Genomic DNA, 10,839 nt, shown 5'->3' with positions numbered 1-10,839 from the left:
GGAGTTTTAAGCAGGGAAAGGGCATGAATTGATTCATGTTTGTAAATGTCACTCAGACTGCTGCGCAAAATTGGCTGGGGGTTGGGGCTGGCCAGTATCAGGCAGGACAACCAGTCAGGCACAATGGTCTAGACAAGATTGGTACCATTAACACATAGGCCCAAGGAGGCAGCAGCTTAAACAGGGAAACTGGTGGAGCTCTAACTCACAGAATCACTGTGAGCGCAGGTTATGGAGACCAGAAACCAAGCCCCATTCATTTTCAATGTGAACCAGGAGCTGTGAAAGGAAGACAGGAGGAGAAAAGCATTTACAGAGAGAAGCGGAAGAATGCTTTGGGCACGTTGACTTTGAGATGGCACTCAGCAAGCCCAGTGGAAAAGGCAGTTGGATGTGTGAATGTAAGACTAAGAGAAGCAGAGCACGCTGGGTTGCCGCCGCCGCTGCCGCCATCGTGCCAGCCCCACGGGTCTCAGAGGTGGGTGACTCTCCAGGATGGGAGACAAGCCAATTTGGGAGCAGATTGGATCCAGCTTTATTCAGCATTACTACCAGTTATTTGATAACGACAGAACCCAACTAGGCGCAATTTATATTGATGCATCATGCCTTACGTGGGAAGGTCAGCAGTTCCAGGGGAAAGCTGCCATTGTGGAGAAGCTATCTAGCCTTCCGTTCCAGAAAATTCAGCATAGCATCACGGCGCAGGACCACCAGCCTACACCAGATAGCTGCATCATCAGCATAGTTGTGGGCCAGCTCAAGGCTGATGAAGATCCCATCATGGGTTTCCACCAGATGTTTCTATTAAAGAACATCAACAATGCTTGGGTTTGCACCAATGACATGTTCAGGCTTGCCCTGCAACTTCGGCTGACCTCCTCCTGGCCACAGTCACGCTGTTTCCTCCTCCCTCTTCCCAATCCTAGTTCACTCCTCCAGATGCTCCAAATATCATACACAAACGAGCAGGGCCGAGGCGGGAGCGGGTGCAGGGCGCTTCTGTCACCACGGTGTTGTGCATGATGTTTGGATGCTAGACTAGTCGCATCTGACAGGAAGTTTGTGTTGTACCAGCGCATGCCTTGGAAAGACTTAAGTAATGCAAACGATTGTGGGGTTTTGTTTTTGTTTTAATTTTTGTTTTGTTTTGTTTTTTAATCTACTGACAAGTTGCTCTAGTAACCCAAAGAAGTGAAGGAGAAAGCAGCTGCCTCACCAACCGCCCAGATATTGATTTGTTCAGATGTTTCAATGCCTCATGATACAATAAAACCACAAAAATTTTCTTAAAAAAAAGACTAAGAGAAGCAGCCTGGGGCGAGGGTGTGGCTTGATGGTAGAATGTTTTCTTGATGCGGGCAAAGCCCTGGGTATGTTCCCAAGCAGAGGGAGTAAGGAGAATTTAGAGTAGAGATTTAAATTAGCAATATCAACATATAGGTACAAACTGCCTATTGACTGTTAAATTCATAAGACTAGATGAGATTGCTCAAGGGAAGAACGGCATGAAAAAGCTGAGAGACTGGAGTCAGGGATCTGAGACCCTGGAAAATAGAGAGCTTCGTTAGAAGAGAAGACTCCACGCCTCTGTGAAGTGGGGATAAGAGTAGGGTCCTCCTTAAGGATGCTAGAAGAATCTAAAGGAGACAAAGCAGTTAGAGACACAGCGGGTGTGAAGCTGACGCAGAGCAAGTGCTCAGCATAACTGACAGCGTGTTCTCCTGCTTATCATTTATCATCGGCAACAACAAGCTCTGGAGACTGCTCGCTCTTGCTGCTCACAATCCTGTGGTCAGAACATGACCCTTCTTCCAAGGACCGGGCCCTAATGAGAAAGCACAAAGGCCCGGTTTAAAACCCCCCAAAACATAAATTGCCTGTGAGATGATATGCATCCAAACTATGAGGAACCATTACACTCTTTCAATAGCCTATTTGTTATGGGCCCATAAAGAAGGTGGTTAATGCAGTTTTGTGAACAGCATAAATGAGCTGCTGGAGCCTGATAAGGTGTCTTCACCTTCCCAGGTCTTTAGAGTGGATGAGCTGGAAAGGCCTGGGCGTGAAATGACTGCCCACAGCTGCTGCATCTTACAGGCACAAATCATGGGTGAGTGTATCTGAACTATTTTTTTTTCTTGAATAAGGGATAGAGAAGCTCTCAGAGGACAAGGGGACATTAAGTCAGCCTTGAACAACACCTGTATAAGGAAAGAGAAAAAAACTACCCTCCTCTTTTATTTGTTCGTTATTTATTTATTTATTTATTCACTTTATATCACAATCACTGCCCCCTTCCAGTCACCCCCTCACACAATCCTTCCTCCTATTACCCTCTCCCCTCCTCCTCTGATTGGGTGGGATATGTTTCCCCACCCCCTCCCCCTTTTAAGAAGAGCATGAGAAAGGACAAGGATTCAGACACAGTCCAGACTGAATGACACATCTCCTAGAAGGCTGAAAACACCGCTGCTCAAGTCATGAGGAACATAAACACCGCCGGCATGAGCTGGGTCAACATTCCTGATTCTCAGGGCCAAGATCTGGAGATAAAGATTGAGTCAAATTCGAATCAACAGGATCACATAAGCATTTGTCCCCACCTGTGAGAGCAAGGTCACACCCTGGACAGCTCTGTTTTCGTCTTCAATTCTTGTTTTGGATAAATCTCTTGAAAAAACTGGACGATTCCATGTATTCATTAGCTTGGGTGTGGATAGCTATCAACGGCTGGATGCTGGGGGGGGGGGGGGGAAATAGCTCAGGGTGTGATCTATCCAGCACAGCACTCAGTGTGCCAGGATAAATCAGGCACTGCGGAGTGCGAGCATCTGATGCGCACAGTGCTTGGAGAGCCATGCTGTCCTCCTGGAAGGAGTCACCGGTTTGGCAGCCCTTGACACACGATCTTCATGGTCACACCTGAGCCCCTGTAATGAATGGGCACCACATGGCACTGATGGTCACTCAAGGAGAGACTGGGATGAAAGCTTGGGGACAAATGACCACTTCACCTCCTACTACAGGATGGAGATGGGCAGGACCTTGTCAGGGTCAGATTTATGAGGCTGATTAAGGGGGGGGGGGGCGAGGGGAACGCATCAGTGACCAAAAAGGAATCCAAGTAGGTGGCGTTGATGTATGAGCCCCATCTGCCTAATTTATTAGGTGTCGGCATCAACCTGCTTGTGAAGGAGAGCCTTGGATGGTGTGAGTGGCAAGCCAGAGAGAAGGCTGGCAGTGAGGGAGATGCCTCTTAGTGTTTTCCAGCCAAGGCACTTTGTGCTTGTGGAAATCCCAATACCACAGAAAGTGGTTCTCTCCTAGAAAACCCTACAATTAGCCAAAAGAAATTCCTAAAGTTTCTACTGATGAAGTTTAGTCACAAATAAGAAAGGTTACTGCTGGGTGTTCAGGAAAATTATTTAATTACTCTTTTTTTTTTTTCACCCATGGAGGTCTGGCTGGCTGGCCTCACCTTGGAATTTATGGGAAATTATTAGTTTTTCTGGTCTTACTTGGCGGCTTACAATTTTTCTGTAGCAACCACATTTCTCCAAAAGCCTGGGCTTTCTTTTTCCCAGTAAAATGAGAATTTAAAATGGTCTTCATGGCTGCATGAAATTAGATTTATAGGGCTCGTTTTTAATGTAGCTTTAATTACATCTTATTATTTAAAATAATTTTAAAATTTCAATATATTTTGATCATATTCTTCACTTCACCTGTCCTTTTAGATCCTCTTCCCCTTCCTTACCCACCCAACTTTAAAGTTCCTGTTCAAAAAACAAACAAAAACTCAACACAGCAGAGCCCCTCAAAACCAAGAAAACAAGGTAAAAACCATACCACAAAAGAGAAAAAAAAAAAGGATCTGCCAAAGCATAGCCAAAGAAAATACACACAAAAAAATAATAATTGTGGAGTCCAGTTATGTGCTGGTCAGCCGACATGGAACGTGAGGCCTGTTCTGGAATGGTTGATACACCCAGTGTTATTTTGTCGGAGAAAACTGATTTTTCCCTCTCCTGTCCCCAGCAGGTATAAGTGACAGTTCAGTTGTTAACCTTTATGCTAAGTTTTCATTTATTCATTCATTCATTCATTCATTCATTCATTCACTTCTTAATATAACAAAATAAAATATAATAAGATAAAACGAATATAATAAGATACATTAAAGTTGGGCAAGACAAACCAACAGAAGGAAAAAAGCACAAGAAGCAGAAGAGTCAGAGACCCTCTTGTTTGCACACTCAAGCACCCATAAAACACTTAACCTGGAAGCTCCAGTATATAGGCAGAGGACCTGATGCCGAGCTGGGCTCACTTTTAAATGTGGTCATTGGTAGCAGCAACAGTAACCCAGATATGGAATCCTTAAGAGTGATTGGGGGATTGACCAAGAATAGAGCCAAGATTGAGATTAAGGCCATCTGTGATTCCTGGGATCTGGAAGGGGATTTGGAGAAGAAATTGTTCTTAAAGCTGAGGACAGCGACATGATAATACCAAGTACTACCAGATCGAGGCATCTTAGCAGTGGGTTGTCTGTCTGTAAAACTGTAAGACAGATAAAAGCTGCTCCAAGGTGCAATGGACCGAGAGACAGGCACAGGTCAGAGTAGTTGATGCAAACATGCTCTATCCTGATTCAACATGGGCCTGGGTATTAATTAATTAATTTTTATTTATTTATTCATGTTTGAATTTTTGACATAGCACCTAATGCAGCCCAGGCTTCCCTTGGGCTCACTATTGTCTGAAGATCGCCTTGAAATCTTGATCCTCTTGCCTCTGCCTCCAAAGCACTGAGATTGTTGGCACACACCACCACACCTGTCTTAGGTTTGGATATGGAAAGATCGTCTTGGCTTATGCTCAGCAGAATAGTTATTCCCATAACTTCTCTGATTTTGCTGACCACCTTTCATCCGCTGTCATGGAGTTTTTATAGCTTTATAGATAATACTTAGCATTTATTGGTCATATGCTATTTGGTAGGGGCTGGCAATATTTTATATGTGGGGTGTTTTTTTTTTTTCTTTAATACTTTCCACAACTTCTAGTCATAGTAGCAGCATTGTTGTTAGGATCCCAGTCTTCCCAGTGAGGAACCTGGAGAAGCAGAGTTGAGCACCTTGCTCAGGTCATTCTTTACTGGCAGAGCCACTGCGTCCAGTCTGCATGGTGGGACTTCAGGGTCTGTACTTGTGCAGGCTGTTTGTTTAGTTCATAGGCAATTGACAGGTTTTAGACCAGGATAGAGGTAGCCTGTCAGATGGCGACAAGCGTGTGGTTTCTGGGGAGGTCTTGAAAGTGAAACCAAAAGAATTTCCAATGTGACAACAAAAAGGAAGGGTGACAATAGAGTCAGCAGACAAAGCACAGGCTGCTGGAGGCGAGTGGAAGTGTGGACCACGTCAGGAGCTCAGACAGAGTGCACTATGAGTTCTACTAGCTGCGAGATACCGACAGTAAGGAAGCCATGGGATGTGCAAGCAGAGAGTTAAAGGAAGAAGTTCAGGCTAAAGATAGAAACTCGGAACCAAGAGAATCCAAATATAGATGAGGCTTCAACCATGAGACTGCATGATGTCAGCCAGAGAGTAAGCCTTGACAGGAAAGGTCAAGGACTGAGACATGGAAAATCACCATCTATTGGAGTCTAGGGAAGCACAAGGAGGCAAAAGGACATGGCCAGAGAGATGCAAGAGTTCAGAGTCCCAAGAGCGAGCCAAGAGAAGCAAGTGTTTCAGGACAGAAGGGATTCATCAGCCCCCGAAGTCAGTGACTGCGACTCGTTGACCAAGACAAGAGCTGGGACTTCAGAGTGGGCCTTGGCAGTGCAGATGTCGCTGGAAGCTTCACTGTAAGGGTTTCCTTGGTAGTGGGGTGTGAGCTTGCCTGGAGTAGACCTGAGGAAGACTAGGAGGAGGGAGAAAATGTGAATAGAGTGTTTTTGTTCAGAAGAAGAATAAGTGGGGAGGGAGTGACATGGAAATAAGGTACAGTATGTTTTGATGAGGCGTGGCGTGTGTGTGCTCACTAACAGGAATGACTAATGAGGAAAATAAAACACAAAAGGAACAGAGGTTTTGGTGGGTTTTTTGTTTTGGTTTTGGTCTTTGGGGGATTTTTTTGTTTTGTTTTGTTTTTTTGTCTTTGCCTTTGTCTTGTTTTGTTCTGCTTTGTTTTCAAGCTGGACAAAGTTGGTGTGTTGATAGCAGTCAGGATCTGGGCCAGGTGTTTCCAGGTTCTTGGCCTGAAATCAAAGTCCACACAGATTACAAAATAGTGAGGAGACTTCATTCAAGAGAAGCAACAGAACAGAATATACTGCAAGAGGACGGTGGGCCGCATGTATGGAGATACTCAAGGCTCCAAGTACTGTTTGGGGCTTCTTTTTGTAGGATACACAAGAGGAGGGAGCTTTGGTGCTAGGCGTGTAATCAAGTGATTCCCTATTTTGACTGTCAGCTTGGATCACATTAACAGTTGTTCACTGTGAGCCATTCTTCCCTTAATCCATCTGACGTTAATATGTACACCCTATTATTGGTAGGTATTAGATAGCTAATAAAAGATTTCCTTTAAAAATTTACTGAAAGACACAGTTTTGCCTTGTACTCCAATACAGTCTGTGCCAGATCTGCTCTCATACCCTCCATATTCAGAGGTATGTTTGTATACATAGTACTTACAGGAAGTAGTGCCTGATACATTATTAGAAGATGGGTGTGCATAGCCCAAGCCAAATGGATCACTGGTTGCTAGTCTGTTCCCTAGTCGCACATCTCACATATGCAAGCAAGAAGGAAAAGAATCTGCTAGACAAATGGAAAGACTGTCATGAGTGTGTACAACGTTGTCACCTGTAGGAATGGTCAAAAAGAGCTGCGGACACAGCAGGAGAAGCAGGGATATGAACAACTGTGATAGTTTGGTTGGCATTGCAGAAGTTCTTTGCTGCTCGGTATTTCTCAGGTGATGGTAATGTGTCAAGAGGATGGGGAAGTCATGAACAGAGGTGGCTGTAGACATGCTGCTGGGTCCCAGGTGAATGGGAGCACGTTGGTGGCGAGGGAGAAGAATTTCATTCATGGTCAGTGGGCACCACGGTCCAGCAAGGATAGAGGACTTTTGGTGAAGAATCTTGGATAAAACGGCAACAGGTTGATTCAGAACCCATGGTCTTTAAAATGCCATCAAGATATTAAGCAATGGGGGAAAGAGCTGCAGCACCATCTACGGAAAAAAAAGAAAGAAGGTGATTACTGTAGCCTTGGTGACAACGAAAATGATAACAGTGCACCCAGAGTCATTTGGGCATGAGTAAGAGGACTCATAAGGACAGCACAGATGCAAAAGAAGAGATGACACAGGCATTGTGACATTGTGACACTGGGTAAATCAAAGGGGAAAGGAGTCAGGTGGACACTGAAGATCCGATGCTTAGGCCAAGATAGCTAAAGCAATGACAGAGCTCTCTTAATGAAAAGATAGAGTTATGTAGATGGGTAGGCAAACAAGCCAAGCAGGAGAACAGCTTACAAGACTGAGGCCCTGGCCATCGAGACTTAGAGGACAGAATGATGTCTATGCAGAAATGTTCACTGGGTGGTGCCCACGAGAGACAGAGGTGGTGGAAGAACAAGAAATTAGATGTGAGGAGTCAGGAGAGCCACGGGAACTCCAGGTGTGGGACTTCATGGTGAACTGAAAGAATTACAGGGGAGCTCGCTCAGCAGCCAGTGGAAAAGAGACTAAAACAGACATTAAGCCTTTGGATTCTGAGGGGTAAATAAAACGTGAGGAAAAAAATATAGGTAGCATGTGTTGGAACTCCAGCAATGAAGGCAGAGGAAGCCTTGTCCAGGTGCAAAGGACAGAAAAAGTAAAGGCCATTTTGTGGATTTTTCTGTCATGTTGATTGTTTGTTTGTTTTCTTCAATGTTGAGGACCAAAGCCAGGCTATCGTGCTTCATGCATAAGCGCTCTATCACTGAGCTAAGCCCCACTCTCCTAAGATAGAGGAAACCCATGTATGTTTGAAGAAGAGGCATAGAGAAAATGACACCAAGCTTATGTATAGCAAATTAACCTTATAATTTGAATAACAAAAATTAAGACGTTGCTAGTATTATTATTGCTTGCCTATAAACTGATTTGATATCCAATCAATCAGACAGCTTTAAAAGAAAAATCTATGGGGAGTTATTAGCTCCTAAGGAGATGGAAAAGTCAGGTCTAATTTAAAAACCTTGTGCTTCAGTTACAATATCAGCTGTGTGGCTGGGGTGGGATCCAGTAATTGCCAGTCTCCTCCACGATCCAAGAACATATTCCCTTACATGGCAATAACTTGGTCAGTAAAATGCTTACTGCCCAAAGCACGAGGATCAGAGTTCAATCTCAGGGCCACGTTAAAATGCTAGGGGTGGTGGCACACGTGTGTAATCTCAGTATTGAAAAGGTAGAGGCAAGTGGATGGCTGAGGCTTGCTGGCCAGCTAGCCTAGGTGCATTGGTGATCCCTAGACTGTGAGAGATCCGGTCTCAAAACACAGGATGGGTCTTGACTGAGAAACAGCTGAAGTTGACCTCTGGGTATATCTCAATCCCCAACCCCCAACCCTGACACCATGCAACCCATAAATGTTCACATATATGAATGCGTATATGCACAGGCACGCACTTTAAGCAGTAAAACTAAAAGTTCAGGAGTTGGCTGAAATGAGAGATTATCCTTAATTATATACATATATCTGATTTAATCAATGTGCAATCTTATAACCATAGGATTTTTTTTCCTGCCATAATCTGGAAAAGAGAGCAGGATGACAACAAAGAGACAGACAGAGAGCCACAGTGTTAGTGGCCTTGAAGGAAGAAGCTGGCATGAGCTACAGAATGCAGGCTAACCTCTAGAAGGCAGAAGGAACATGGAACCCATTTTCCCCAGGTCTCCAGAAGGAACCCATCTGAAATCCCTTGCCTTCATGCCAAAGGCCCTAATTTTGGACTTCTGATCTACAGAAATACAATGTGATAACTTGTATTAAGTGGCTAAGTTACTAGTAATTTGTTGTGGCAGCTTTAGAAACAAACTGGCTATTAAGCTGCTTCTATTTTCAGACAGGACCACCCCCACTCCACCCCATCCAGTTCACCACGCCCTTCCCTCCTCCATGACCCCTCAGTGTACTGAATGAATTCCAAGAGATTCCAAAATTGAAATCTTTCACACAAAAGGGTATGCACTGTATCTCAGAGCTGGAGAGTGACTGTGAGATCTGCGCTTTGAGTGCGAGCGCACACACCCTTTTCTTCAGGCATTATGTTACCTGAGCACTCTCCCTCTACCGCCCAAGGCGCTGCTCTGTGTGCCATCCAGGACGGGAAGGGTTTGAGAATAATTGGAGTAGATTCTCCAGAAAGCAACAAAGAAATCCAAGTGTGGATTCTTATGCCTACGACAGTCTTAGGCATGATCGGTCTAGGGAGGTCGGAGTGGCCATCCAGAACCCTGAGGCGTTTCCAGTGTCGTACAGGAGTGAAGATGTCTCTCCCTTCCAACACTCGGATGCTATCAGAATGGATTTTTACCTGACATTTACAGACTAAAGCATCTGTAGCAATTGCCTTGGTTACCTGAACCCAAGTTGCCAAGACCATAGACAGTGCCTTTGGCTTTTGCTTCTGGACGCTACAAAAGAACTCAAGGGTTGGGTTTGTTTTGTTTTGTTTAGTTTTGTTTTGTTTTGTTTTGTTTTGTTTTTGAGAGTTACAGGCAGGTAGATCTACACTGAGTAAGCAGCTGTATTGGAGAGGAGAAGATGTAGAGGTTAACAGGTAAAAATAAAAGGGGAAAGCAAATAAATCTAGATGAATGTGGAAGACCATGGGAAAAATAACGACAATGGGGCGGGTAGGGCAGGGCAGGGCAAGGGGGGGCCTTGTAGCACAGGAAGGAAAGGGAGAAATGTTACGAACACAGCAGGAGGCAGAAGCTTCCGGTGAAGTATGCCTGCTACAGCAGGCTCTTTGCTCTGGAATTGGGGCTTCTGTTTTTAATGATATTATGATAAGATAAAAGTCTACCCATCACCTGTAGGAGGTTGTGTTACTGACCAGATACCATGACCTGAGTAGGTCTGGTGAAAGAGCAGCTGTGGAAGAAGGAATGAGCTATGAAGAAAGAAGTCAGTTCTAGTTAACCAAGGTGGGAGCCCACGAGGGGGCTCGGCAGGTGAAGGTGAAGATGCTCGCTGCCCAACATGATGAGCTGAGTTCAATCCCCAAGACATGCCTGCGTGTGCATGTGCGTGTGCGTGTGTGTGTGTGTATACATACATGATAGATGAAGACAGTTAAATAAATTGAAGAAGAAAAAGGAGAAGGAGGAGGAGGAGGAGAAGGAGGAGGAGGAGGGGAAGAAGAAGAGGAAGAGGAAGAAGAGGAAAAAGAAGAAGAAGAGAAAGAGGAGGAAGAGGAGAAGGAGGGAGAAGAAGGAGGAGGAGGAGGGAGAAGAGGAAAAGGAAGAAGAGGAGGAAGAGGAAGAAGAGGAAGAAGTTAGATGATAGATACATAGACACATAGATAGATAGATAGATAGATAGATAGATAGATAGATAGATAGATAGATAGATAGATACATAGATAGATAGATACATAGATAGATACATAGATACATACATAGATACATACATAGATACATACATAGATACATAATAGAGAGACATAATAAATAATGATGGATAAGTAAATAGATGGTGATAATGAAGAAGAAAAAGAAGATAGACAGACAGATAGATAGATACATAGACACATAGAT

At 44.3% G+C, this 10,839-nt stretch overlaps 1 long non-coding RNA gene and 1 pseudogene across 1 annotated transcript in view; one reads left to right on the top strand and one right to left on the bottom strand.

Moving 5' to 3' along the window:
- Positions 417-1,293, top strand: Gm9386 (predicted pseudogene 9386; annotated as a pseudogene).
- Positions 5,763-10,839, bottom strand: part of C230072F16Rik (RIKEN cDNA C230072F16 gene) — a 36,655-nt gene continuing 31,578 nt past the window's right edge. Inside the window, exons 5-6 of the long non-coding RNA NR_131127.1 lie at positions 6,879-7,251; positions 5,763-6,268 (exon numbers count right to left, since the gene is read on the bottom strand). This is a non-coding gene — a long non-coding RNA (RIKEN cDNA C230072F16 gene). The remainder of the gene's footprint in view (positions 6,269-6,878; positions 7,252-10,839) is intronic.

Source organism: Mus musculus, chromosome 17, assembly GCF_000001635.26.
Source record: "Mus musculus strain C57BL/6J chromosome 17, GRCm38.p6 C57BL/6J".
NCBI lineage: Eukaryota > Metazoa > Chordata > Mammalia > Rodentia > Muridae > Mus > Mus musculus.
This window is presented reverse-complemented; position numbering and strand designations above follow the sequence as displayed.